This window comes from Physeter macrocephalus, chromosome 11, assembly GCF_002837175.3.
Source record: "Physeter macrocephalus isolate SW-GA chromosome 11, ASM283717v5, whole genome shotgun sequence".
Lineage (NCBI taxonomy): Eukaryota > Metazoa > Chordata > Mammalia > Artiodactyla > Physeteridae > Physeter > Physeter macrocephalus.
This window is the reverse complement of record NC_041224.1, coordinates 102,643,466-102,656,108: the sequence shown is the minus strand read 5'-3', so window position 1 is coordinate 102,656,108 and position 12,643 is coordinate 102,643,466. Positions and strand designations below refer to the sequence as shown.

Genomic DNA, 12,643 nt, shown 5'->3' with positions numbered 1-12,643 from the left:
ATGCCTGTAATAGGCTGAATAATATCCCCCAAAGAGATCCAGGTAAATCCTAATCTCTGGAACCTGTGAATGTTACTTCATATGTCAAAAGCATCTTTACTGATATGATTACATTAAGGATCTTCAGACAGTGAGATTCTCCTGAATTATCTGGATGGGCTTTAAATGTAACCACAAGTGTCCTTATAAAAGAGAGGCAGGGAAGATCTGCATACAGAAGAAGGCCATGTGATGCCTATAGCAAAATGATTACTTTGCTGGCTTCGAAGATAGAGGAAGGAGCCACACGCCAAGGAATGTAAGGAATGCATCTCTTGAAACAGGAAAAGGCAAGGAAACAGATTCCCCCCTAGAGACTCCAGAAGGAACAAGTCCCTCCTGACATCCTGATTTTAGCCCAGTGAAACTGATTTTAGACATCTGTACTCTAGAACTGTAAAAGAATAAATTTCCATTAAGTCACTAAGTTTGGGGTAATTTGTTACATCAGCAATAGGAAATTAATGTAATGTCACACATGTTAATTAATTAAATTAACCATGTGCTATGGCATGAAATGGTTATGGGAAAGTATTATCTGGTTTACGTAGTCAAAATAGGGATCTGTTTGCTTAAATTTTACAAGCTGATAAGGTTTCTCCACCCTTCTCCTCCCCATCCCAGTGTCCAAAACTGATTTACTGCTCCATTCTCAGGCAGTGAGTGGAGACTTGAATTCAGACAGAGCTATGGGCATTTAGTGGGAGACCCTTTTAGCTTTCTTTCTATGCTTAATTTTCCACTTCAGACATGTACATTTTAATTTGCAATCTGAGGTAAGATGATACTACTTTTTAGGTAGCTGTCTTAAATACAAGCATAGATACCTGCCACATTTTATAAAGCAAAAAGTGGATGGATCAGGCAGGGAAACTCTTGGTGTTGTGGAAAAGTACTGGCTTTGGAGCCAGGGAAATCCAAGTTTGAATCCTAGATCTACTATAAACTTTGAGACCTTTATGCTCTTTGGATTACAGTTTTCTCCTGCATAAAATAAGAATTTTTTAAAAGGGCCATTTGTGATAAAAATGGTCTCATTTTATTTATAACCAGATTACAGTGCTCCAAGTCCACATTGCCTTTAGAATCAGGAATTCCAATCCTTTTTTTAGAGGCTCCCCTCATAGAATGTTTCTGAGAATTCATCTCCACTCATTGCCTGAGAATGGAGCAGCAAATCAGATGGTGGCTCTATCTGGATTTCAACACTGCTGGTCCCTTATAAAATGTTGGTATCTACTGGTCCCAGAGGCCCTGGTGCTACCTCCGCTGCCTGCAGTACTTCTGAGGCAGGCTGCAACATGCTGTGGTGCCCTCTGAGCATATCTACACTGGGTCTTAAAGAAAAAAAAAAATGGCAAGAATGGATTCTTGAGGTGAATGGCCAGGCAGAAGGTGAAAGATGTCCTTCCTTCTATGATACACTTAGTCAGGGTGTGTTCCATAGCAGATAGCTGGCCACAAAGAGGCATCCTGAAGATTTTATGTTTTTAAGCTCTTTTGATTCTCCCACATGATTATTTTCCCCTGGGCATTATCGCCAGTACTGAATTTGATAAATCCAGAAGGATAGTGCCAAGTAAAATTTAGATAAACCCACAGTTGACAAATCCAAGTATTAATTGGGAGATGTCAGCTCTATTTAGAAGAGCTTCTTAATCGCTTGCAGATTATATCAAGAAAGAACTGTGACCTTCTAAGAACTATCCAACAGTGTCACTAAGACACAGCACTTGGCCCAGATCAGAAATGTAATCTCAATGCTCCTCTCAGCATAAAATAGAATTCACCAAATTTGCAGACATTTTCCTTAGAACCTACCATACTGCAGATTCTTTAGAATTTATGCGATCCTTATGAGCCCAGAAGCTACAAACCAGTAAACGGTCTTAGAAGGCATTTGGTTACCAGAAAACAATGGTTTATCTTGTCCTCTGACAAAATTTGCACATGACTTATTCACTGAGTCAAGCATCTCACTGTGGACCAGCGAGATCATTCGATGGTAAATGATTGTCCATCTAAACCTGTTAATTAAAACATACAGCATTAGATTTTTTTTTCCATTAGAGAACATCTCTATTGCCTACTGATTGGTCAAATAGAAACAATACCCCAGTTCTTAAATTTTGGAGATCACACACTCCTTTCCATGACAGTGAATGTATGCAAAGCCCACAAAATGTGGTGTATAAGAAATATCAAGAGGCTTTTGTGGTCTGTGGACCCCAGGTTAAAAACTATTGAGACACAAAGAATTTCAAATATGAAGCAAGATTTTCAGACATTTATGTGACAACACAGAGCTTAGGGCGTCACATTGGATTTTTGTTGATAACTTATAACACTGAGTTGATAATAATTAGTTGTATTGTGTGTCTTTAATGCATCTGGGTGGTAGAATTGGACAAAATAAATATTATATTTGATTTGGTGTTGCAAATAGATTTTTATTAAAATTTTCTGTTTATATAGGATAGCATATTAGTTGTCTAGGGCTGCCTTAAGAAAATACCAGAGACTGGGTGGCTTAAACAACAGAAATTTATTTTCTCACTATTATGGAGGCTGGAAGTCCAAGATCAAGGTGCCTGCAGGGTTGGTTTCTTCTGATGTCTTTCTTTGGTTTGCAGATAGCTGCCTTTTTGCAGCCTCTTCTTATGATTGTCCCTCTGTGGGTTCACACTCCTAGTGTCTTTTCATACGTCCAAATTTTTTCTTCTTAGGACACTAGTCAGATTGGATTAGGATCCACCATGTGACCTCATTTAATCTTTATGACTTCTTTAAAGGCCCTATTTCCCATACAGTCACATTCCTAGGCATGGGGGGGTGGGGGGATGGGGGAGGTAGGGCTTCAACATATGAATTTAGGGGGAGACATAGTTCAGGCCGTAACACATAGTATATGAATTTACTTGCCTTTATTTGCCCCTAAAAGTGTTATTTCAAATTCCAGATTTTCCTACTTGTGAATTATCCTTCAGAAACATTACATTGTATAGAAATTGTACCTCATTTTCTTATGTTAACCTGATGTCAATAAAACTGGCAATGGTTAATTTGTGGACCAAAGAAAACAACCACAGACAAAAGGCTTTATAAAGAGAAAATAGTAATAACTGTAGTTTGAAGAGCTTTTCTTGGTCTTAAATGTCATCATGGAATAAGTAATGTAAATAATTAATATGTAGTTTTGAAAAGATTTATAATATTTGTTTAATTGTCATGTTTGCTTTTAATGTAGAAGAATTGGTTTACAACTTATTCTTGGCAACGGAAAGACTATACAAATTATATTTTAATTCTCACCACACTACTGAGTTTGCTATGTTACAAACATATCAATAATATATTTGCAAATCTGCCAGCTGAGGTTGGAAATTTCAAGGGAGAAAGAATTGGTGGGTTTATATTACAATAGGCTAAAAGAGCAAACATTAGACATTTATTTAGAAATAGTACACTTATTGTTAACTTTCACTGTTAAACTACACTTCCCAAATAAAATATCTTATATTGGTGTGCATGTAGAAATGACGAAAGGTGAATACAAAGAGGTAAAAATTATACAGCTGAAGCATGGACACAAATCCAAAGCAAATGAAATTAATATTGTATATTAAAATGGTAAATATTTAGGCAATAAATCTTACAATATTAAGGTTATCAGTAGGTCAACTTCCACATTTGTGAAAAAGGCGTCAAAAAGAGACCAGTCTACTTAGTCCTCCCTTACCAAAAGTCTTTTTTACAAAGAGGAAATCAGTATTTTGTGAGAATTGGATCTTTTTTTTTTTTCATTTTCCAATGAGCAACCAGTTTTAAGTAATATTAAAGGCATTTGAACCCAGAAAATATGCAAAATATAAACAAAATTTTAACCCTATTGCATGGTGCGTCAGATGAACAACAGAAATAATTGCTGTCAGTTTGTGCTTTTTTGACCAATAATTCTCTGTATTTCCTGCAAGTAACTTGAGTGATGCAAATGACCTTATTTTTACAGCATGCTTTTATTAAATAGTTTATTATTTTGGCAGACTAATAAAGATTTTGGTATTTGCTTTTATTTGCAATAATATTACCACCACATAAAAAAGGATTTTATGTTCTTTTTGAGGAACAAGGAGGATAAAAGTGGTGATGGATAGCGCAACTGAGGCATCAGCAATGAGCTGGAAATGAGACACATAAATATGAAAGCAGAGCTAAGAAAATAGAACTGCACCCTTGGCCTTTCTTAAAAGAACATGCACACTTCATGGTTCGTTCACACTGTTACAGAAACTCCTTTTGTTTCCAGTGAATCAGGGAATGCATGTAAAGTCTGAAACACTATTCTTACTCATAGCTGACTGACTTCTTCTATTTAATTAGACTCATTCTGGGGAAATATTTCCAAGCTTTCTGAGGATGTTTAGATTTGAGGAAAAAAAATAATCAATTGACTAAAAAGTTGGTGGCTAGAGGGACGGAAGGGGAATCAAAACAGATTTACTATTTTTATCATTAATTAGCACAGTGCACAGAAATGAAAGCATTCCACACTGTAGCATCTTAGAGTCAACAGAGCAATTGTGTAGTATTTAAGGATATTCGATGTAGGTGGCTAGGCAATTGAATGTGTCATTAAGGACAAATAATATTATATATGTATATAAACATTGGTTAGACCACATTAGATGGAGGCTTTGGGAATTATAGCATTATATCTTGCCAGTGATGGTACGCGTTTATTCAAAAATTATAATTGTTTTTGTGTTGCATGTTTTCTGATAATGTCAGTATGTAAATTTTACATGTCAAATATTATATATTTATTGTCACCAGAGTATGTTTAGTATTAATTTTATCTTTTTCCATTAATAACATGTTTCCTTGTAGCAGCATTTAATTGTTACCATGAATGAAAGCAGATTGTGATGAAGAGATGAAGGGAAGGTAAATCTTTTATTCAGGGCCAGAACCTGAATTGGCAGCTCTTAGCTCAGTAATATTCAAACGTGGAACTATTTTTCTTTGCACATGAAAGTGCAGCCAATAGATGAAAGTAGGAAGAAGTAATATGCTGTGAGCTGAGAAATCCACTGCTTTCATTATTGACATAATTCTTCAGATCTTACAGAGGGAGAGAGCTCTACCATTTGGACTCTTGCTGCAAAGACTTACAATAGACATGATTCTGACAAGAGGTTGGTGGTAGCTGAACAGACTTAACAATTAATGGTATGCCAAGGCTGAGTTCAGAGAATTGCTTTACCCAATGCCAATCATTCATTCCTGGCAGTAGCACTTCACATCTTTCCTGGGATGCCGTCCAACCACAGTGGCATCTAAAATATATCGAGCAGTGTTACAGTTGGAGGTGAAATTGAAACTTGCGCCAAACAGAAGTGACAAATTCACATGGCTGAGTGTTGCCTAGCAATCAGGTCCAAGGGGGATGTGGCAATTCTGCGTTTACCCATGGGGGTGTGTAAAGGGGGAAAGAAGTATTTACATTAGAGCTTAGGTGGTCTCACAAGTAGAGCCAGGTATATGAGAGACTTCATTTCACTTCCAGAGTGTTAGGAGGTAGGAATTGAAGTGGCATAGGGAAAGGAGGGCAGCAGCTGAAGTTGGTAGGATAAGCAGCTTTCAAGTCGGAGGTTCTCAGCAATTAACCTGGGGGAGGGGGAGAGCAGCAAGATGCCAAGATGCCAGACTTGCTTCAGAAATTCATGGCAATTGGCCATCCTGCTGCCTTTTGACTGCAGGCCTCTGATGCACCTCTGTTCAGCTGACACTTGGCAGCTGGGTGGCCCCAGGGTAAAGCAAGCAAATGGTGGCCTTCTCTTCCCAGAAAGCCACCTGGGAGCAAAGCTCCCACTGGGCAGCCAGACTCAAGAGGTTAGTGGAAGGAATGGAACACTAAGACTGAAATTCTAACCTTGTGCCCTCATTTACTGTTTCTTTTGGGGGTTTCCCATTCCACCTATTTTTTTATTGGTCTTTTCTTTATCTTGGAGAATGCTACTCAAACTCCCCCTACCCTATACTCTATAGTACAGAGTGACTGTCAGAATCAACGATCAACATACGAAACAGCAGGTGGATACATCAAAATACCAACTCTGGGGAAAGAGACACAGCGCTTGCCCTATAAAATTTTCTCAGATCACAACCTGAGAAATTTTGTGCAAATAATTTTGTCGTGGGTTTTCCACCCCTCCTTATATGGAAGAAGAATAAAACTGGAAATTTGTAGTGTAGAGTTAACTGTTTAGTGGAGGAACTCATGGAGGTATTACAGCCACCACACCGTAGATTGTTTTCTTCTTTGCCTACTTTTTTGTTGTTCTCTTTCTTTTGAACTGTTAGGACCTCATTAACCTGATGAGTCTAGACTTCACAGCCCTGTGTGAGAGAAGAGCCCAATCTAGACTGAGACGGTGGACATTGTCATTCCCCCATGTGGTGCTCACTAATCCATAGACTCACTCTTAATGAATCTCAGGCCTGAGTGAGTGCCCATTCCCAACGTTGCAAAACTTCAATACTATGTCTAGGGTGTTTGGCTAAATTTGTATGTAATCTGTTGTTTTCTCAAGGAGACTATAACTTCTAAGGGCAGGAACTTCTAAGTAGGGTCAGATAAGATAAAAAGGTGAAAATGTAAAGTGCTATGTAATTGTAAGGTATTTTTGTTATTTCTATTATGTGTAGTTTGCTGCTCATTTCACAATAGATGTTTAATAAATGCTGGTGGATCAACGGACAGACTAGATTCATGGAAGAATTGATAATGACTGATGAATGTATAAAACCACACATACATTTAAGAGATTCAATAGATCATAAAGCTGGCTAATAATAATAACAACTAAATTTATGGACTGCTCATTTTCTGTCAGCCTAAATACATTAATTAACTCATTTAATTCTCACAACAACAATATGAGGTAGATATTATGATTCTCATTTAAAATGAGAGGGTTGTTGCACAGAAAGGTTAATCAGTTTTCCTAAATTGTTAGTAAGTGAGGAGAACTTCTTTCTAACTGGACTTCAGAAGTAACCTCCATTAATGGTATTAATTACCCATATATATTAAAATTTGGATCTATTCTATTTAATTTCTGTAAGCATGAAAAGCTAAAGCAGAATGCAGTCAGTACACTCTTGTGGTAGGCAGAATAGGACACTTCAAAAATTTCCATATCCAGGGCTTCCCTGGTGGTGCAGTGGTTGAGAGTCTGCCCGCCGATGCAGGGGACACAGGTTCGTGCCCCGGTCTGGGAAGATCCCACATGCCGCGGAGAGGCTGGGCCCGTGAGCCATGGCCGCTGAGCCTGCAGTCACGGCATGGAAGCAACCTAAGTGTCCATCAACAGATGAATGGATAAAGAAGATGTGGCACATATATACAATGGAATATTACTCAGCCATAAAAAGAAATGAAACTGAGTTATTTGTAATGAGGTGGATAGACCTGGAGTCTGTCATACAGAGTGAAGTAAGTCAGAAGGAGAAAAACAAATACCGTATGCTAACACATATATATGTAATCTAAGAAAAAAAATGTCATGAAGAGATTAGTGGTAGGATGGGAATAAAACACAGACCTACTAGAGCATGGACTTGAGGACGTGGGGAGGGGGAAGGGTAAGCTGTGATGAAGTGAGAGAGTGGCAGGGACATATATGCACTACCAGATGTAAATTAGATAGCTAGTGGGAAGCTGCCGCATAGCACAGGGAGATCACCTCTGTGCTTTGTGACCATGAGAGGTGTGGGATAGGGAGGGTGGGAGGGAGGGAGACACAAGAGGGAAGAGATATGGGAACATATGTATATGTATAACTGATTCACTTTGTTGTAAAGGAGAAACTAACACACTATTGTAAAACAGTTATACCCCAATAAAGATGTTAAAAAAAAAAAGAAAAAAAATTACCATATCTAAATCCCTGGATCCCCTGAATATATTAAGTTACATGGCAAAAGGGAATTAAGGTTGCAGATGGGACTATGGTTGCATATCAGATGACGTGGATCTAGGGAGAGGTTATCCTGGATTAATCAGGTGGGTCCTATGTAATCATAAGAAAATACAGAAATAATGAAGAGAGAGGCAGAAGAGTCAGTGTCAGAGGAATGCACTGTGAGAAAGACTTGACCACCATTATTATCTTTGAAGATGGAAGGGGACCATGATCCAAGGAATGCATACAGTCTCTAGAAGCTGGAAAAGGCAAGAAAATGGACTTTCCTCTGGGCCCTGCCCATACCTTGATTTTAACACAGTGAGACCCATTTTAGACTTCTGACCTCCTGTAGGATAATAAATTCATGTTGTTTGAAGTCATTAGGTTTGTGGTAATTTGTTACAGCAGAAACAGGAGACTAATACAGCTTTCAAATTCCAAGATTACAGAATGAATTTTGATTTCTCACTAATCCAATGCTGGAGTTTACTGACATAACTTCAAGAGTCAAAAATTGGAAGTCTTGGCCTGATTTAGATTCATTATTAGTCTTATTTTCATTTGAACTATGTACGAGGAAAATCTCTCTACATAATCTATAATTTCTGAACACTTTTTCTCTAAAACAAGCAATGTCTATTTTTATTCCATTTTAAGTATATTATGATCGTTAAAATTATAGACATAGGCACCCAAAATTACCTGGAAAAGAGAGACACCAAGTTCCATGGTCTATGATTTAAGCTTTTCTGCCCTGTTACTTCACTTTCCGTGCTCTTTGTCTCTCCTCTTCTTTCCCATCTTCCTTCACCTGTCCTTTGTTTAACTCTCAAAACAATGATCTCCTCAAACCTGATACTTCTCTGGCTAAAGATCCATTAAGAATGCATCCCTTTTTTAAAGCCTCAGTATCCTAATATTTCTATTTCTCTTCTTTTCACCTTTAGTAATAGTAGTATTAATAATGATAATAGATGGAATCCATTAAGCATTTCCTATGTGCTAATATTGTTATAAATGCTTTACATACATTGTATCATTTAATCCTCATAAAAAATAAGAGGTAAGTACTCTTATTATTTCTGTCTTTCAGATAAGAAAAGGGAGGCATAAAGAGGGTTAGAAACTTGCCCTAATTCCGTTAGCTCAAAAGTGGAAGAGCTGGGAGTCAAATCCAGAGAAGTGTCCACTTCAGGTGAGTGATCTTAACCTCACATTCTGCTGCCTTCTGGTTTAGTTTCTCCCTGGAAGCAGCTACTAGACTGCCTCCTATGCAAAAAGTACCTGAATTATGCGTAGTGCTTAAGATAACAAAAGATGAAAGTGTTAAGTGCTCTGTCCTGAGGAGAGCCCTAGGTGGTTAAGAAATAAACAGAGTAAAAATGGGGCAAGTTAGAAATCCAGGCAGGTGTTGTGCACGCAAAAACCAAAGTTATCCACGATGGAAAGTAGACCCTGAGAATATCAAGGCAGGGCCCTTGGCTTATTTAGTTTCATATTTTGAGCACTTAGCACCAAGCTCAGTGTACAGTGAGTGTTCCACCAGTGATTTTAAACCTGGGTTTGCTGGACCACCAGGGATGTGATGATAATATTGGAGAATCCATGTGTTTTACAGTCAGTATTCTCAAGTGTCAAAGAAAATGATCCATCTACAATGATAAGACTACACAGACTGTTTAAAGAGATGAGTTTCTTGGCTGTTGGCTAGGATTCTACCAGTTCAGTAAGATCATATCCTGCTTACTTCATGATGACCGGAAACTTTGATTAACAGATATGTATGTGTAATAAAACAGGAAACCAAATATTGCTTAAAATAAATTTTGTTTGCTAAACAAAATATATCAAAACATAAGGACTGTAGAGTCTAATGAATTAAAAAGCTTTACTTAATGGTGAAAAATTTGAGAACCATAATGTGTACTCAAATATTAATTAAAAGTTGAGTGAATAGGTTCAAATTTTGTGTCTCCAAATATCCCCAGTTATAATCTAATGCTTCTATTAACAGATTAATGAACTACTTCTTGTAGTCATCATACTTTAGTGCTAATTGGCTTATCAGCTGAACTTCTGTGACAGGTGACATGTAGCTGAGATCTGGGCACAGAAGGAATGTGAGTTTTAATCAGAGGGAAGACAAATTTTCTGGAAAGGGCTACATAATTTTATCTAGTAGGAAGTATTAAGGGGCTAATTTCTTTTGGGCTGGGGGGTGTAGGTGTAGAAGAGAGTAATATAAAAGAGGAGAAAAAGTATGGAAAGAAGACATAATACAGCCAGAGACAAACATTACCTATTACACAATTTGCCTACTCCTGGTACTTTCAACCAAAACAGAAGCAATTAATAAATAATTTCTGGACCTCTACATTAAAGGACTGTGACATTCAAAATATGATTCAAACAAACAAACAAAAAAACCAAAATAGGATTCTTTTTTTTTTTAAAGGGATGACATGTATTCCTTTTCCAAGTGTTTCAGTAAAACCAGGTGGAAGAGAATGGTTTTAGCAGTTAGAAAAAAAAAAAAAAATTACAAATCTGGGGTTTGGCCATTAAAAGTTATTTACAACAATGGGAGGGGAAAAAAAAGACAACAAGAAGTTGTTTCACATTACATACCTCTCCCCCACCCCAAAGCTTAATACTTGCTTACCAAGTCAAAAAAGAGACACAGTTGATTCACAAGCTGGAGGTTTGAACTTGAGTAAGACATTTATAAAAACCTAACCGGGGGCAGTGTCCTCCCCAGCCCAGGGACCACTAGGCATGGCACAAGAGACTAAAAACTCAACAGGGGAAGGCTGGACACTCAGAGTTTGGGAGTGTAGGCACCCCCAGATTTGGCTCAGGGATTTGGGGAGTAAACAAAACTTACCTGGAAAAGAATTGGGGAAGAAAACCAGCAATTGCCTTCTGCACAGGTGGGGACAGGGAAGGAGGCAGGGACAGGGGTAGGAACATTTCCCATCACTAACCTAACTTGGGAAACTGCAAGGGACCATCTTCAACTGGCCTTAAGAGGAAGACCAGATGGATGAGTGGGGAATCCACAGGAGGAAGAGGACGAGAGGGAATGTGGCTAGAGGGCAACAGCCCCTTGCTTTCTGGGTGCAGGAAGGTAGCCAGGGCACCAGGTCCAGGCAGTGACCTCACAAGGACAGCACAGTTTTTGCAGCTTAAGATCACCCACCTGCCCCCACCCAGCTACTCATTCTGCCCGCCCGCTGGTGTAGGGCCCCTCTCCGCCCAGAGCAGTGGATGGCTCTGCGCCTGGGGCCCTGCCTCTTCTGTGTCTCCTCCCTTGGTAGCAGCACCAGCCTCTACCCCTGTGGCCTGGGGCTCCTGGCTCTCAGGGGTGGCGCATGCCTTCCCTTCCTGGGCAGTGCCTTCCTTGCTGCAGGCACCGACCCCCCCCACCCCCGCTCCTGCCCTTCCTGTGGGTGAGGAAGCAGACGGATCCCCCCACCCACCCTTCCGATTTCTCTTGAAGGACAGGCCACTCAATTTGGACGCCTTCTTGAAAGAGAATTTCTTCTTCTTGGGGGTCTCCCTGGGGGAGACCTCCCCCTTGCCCTCAGCGCCCTGGCTAGGGGGTGCCGGCTCGATGACATCGCCAGTGGCCCCGGCTGCCTCCTCTCTTCCGTTCACGGGGGCCGACTCCCTTCACCTTTGGGGGATAAGTCTGCATTGCTTTTAACGTGGCCATTCTCCTGTCTGTTGATCTTAGCGGGGGAAGCGCCTGCTGCCTCCTCCGCGTTCACGTCGCCCGGGGAGACTTGGAGCTCTGGCTTCCCATGGCGGGGGTTCTGCTGGGGGGCGCCCGCAGCCGCCCCGGGCTCGCGCCGCAGGGGATAGTTCGGTCGGGGTGGGCCTGGCCGTTGGAGGAGGGGGGCTCGCGCCTGAGTGGGAGGGGTGTGTGGGGGGGAACCGAGCTCCACCCCCGCTCAGCGCCAGACCCGCTAGCTGCGCGCCAGCATGCCTAAAATGTGATTCTTGTTCTTTGTCCTCAAGGGGAAATGAGTTTTAAGCACCGGGCTGGCACTAGGATGAGGAGAGTAGGGCACTTCATTTAAGCATATGAAAATTTATATAGTGACATAAAGTAAATCATTATTTCATTTAACAATACAGAGATATCATCAGGTAGTACCAGAAGAATTAACCAGGAAATGATAAAAATTTGGGGGGAGGGAGCCATCATTATGACCTGGAATCAAGAGGTATTGAGCCAATGTACTGGGATCTGGAGGGGCATCTATCTGACTTGCCCTATATTCCTAGACATGTACCACACTGGATTACTCTTACTAAAACAGATTTTTTCACTCTCTCTTCTCCTAATAAATAGAAGAGAGCAACTGAAGCTCAAGGCACCCCTTTTTCTTCTCATGACAGCCCTAAGATTCTCAACCTAGGTGGCAAATGCTATAGCACTAATTCAGAGTGCTGGGCCCATAGAGCCACTCAATAAATACCTTCTAATTATACGGTAAGGAATAACAAACATTTAACTTGGAGAAGATCTCACCAAATGGCAACCCTACCACTTCCTAGCAGTATGAACTTGGGTTAATTACATATTGATTTTATTTTCCTTATCTGTGTAACAGGATTGCTAACTTCTA

General features: G+C 40.0%; 1 pseudogene; it reads right to left on the bottom strand.

The window, feature by feature from the left end:
* Window positions 1–11,222: 11,222 nt before the first annotated feature.
* Window positions 11,223–11,814, bottom strand: LOC102987557 (MARCKS-related protein-like; annotated as a pseudogene).
* Between the last annotated feature and the right edge of the window lie 829 nt (window positions 11,815–12,643).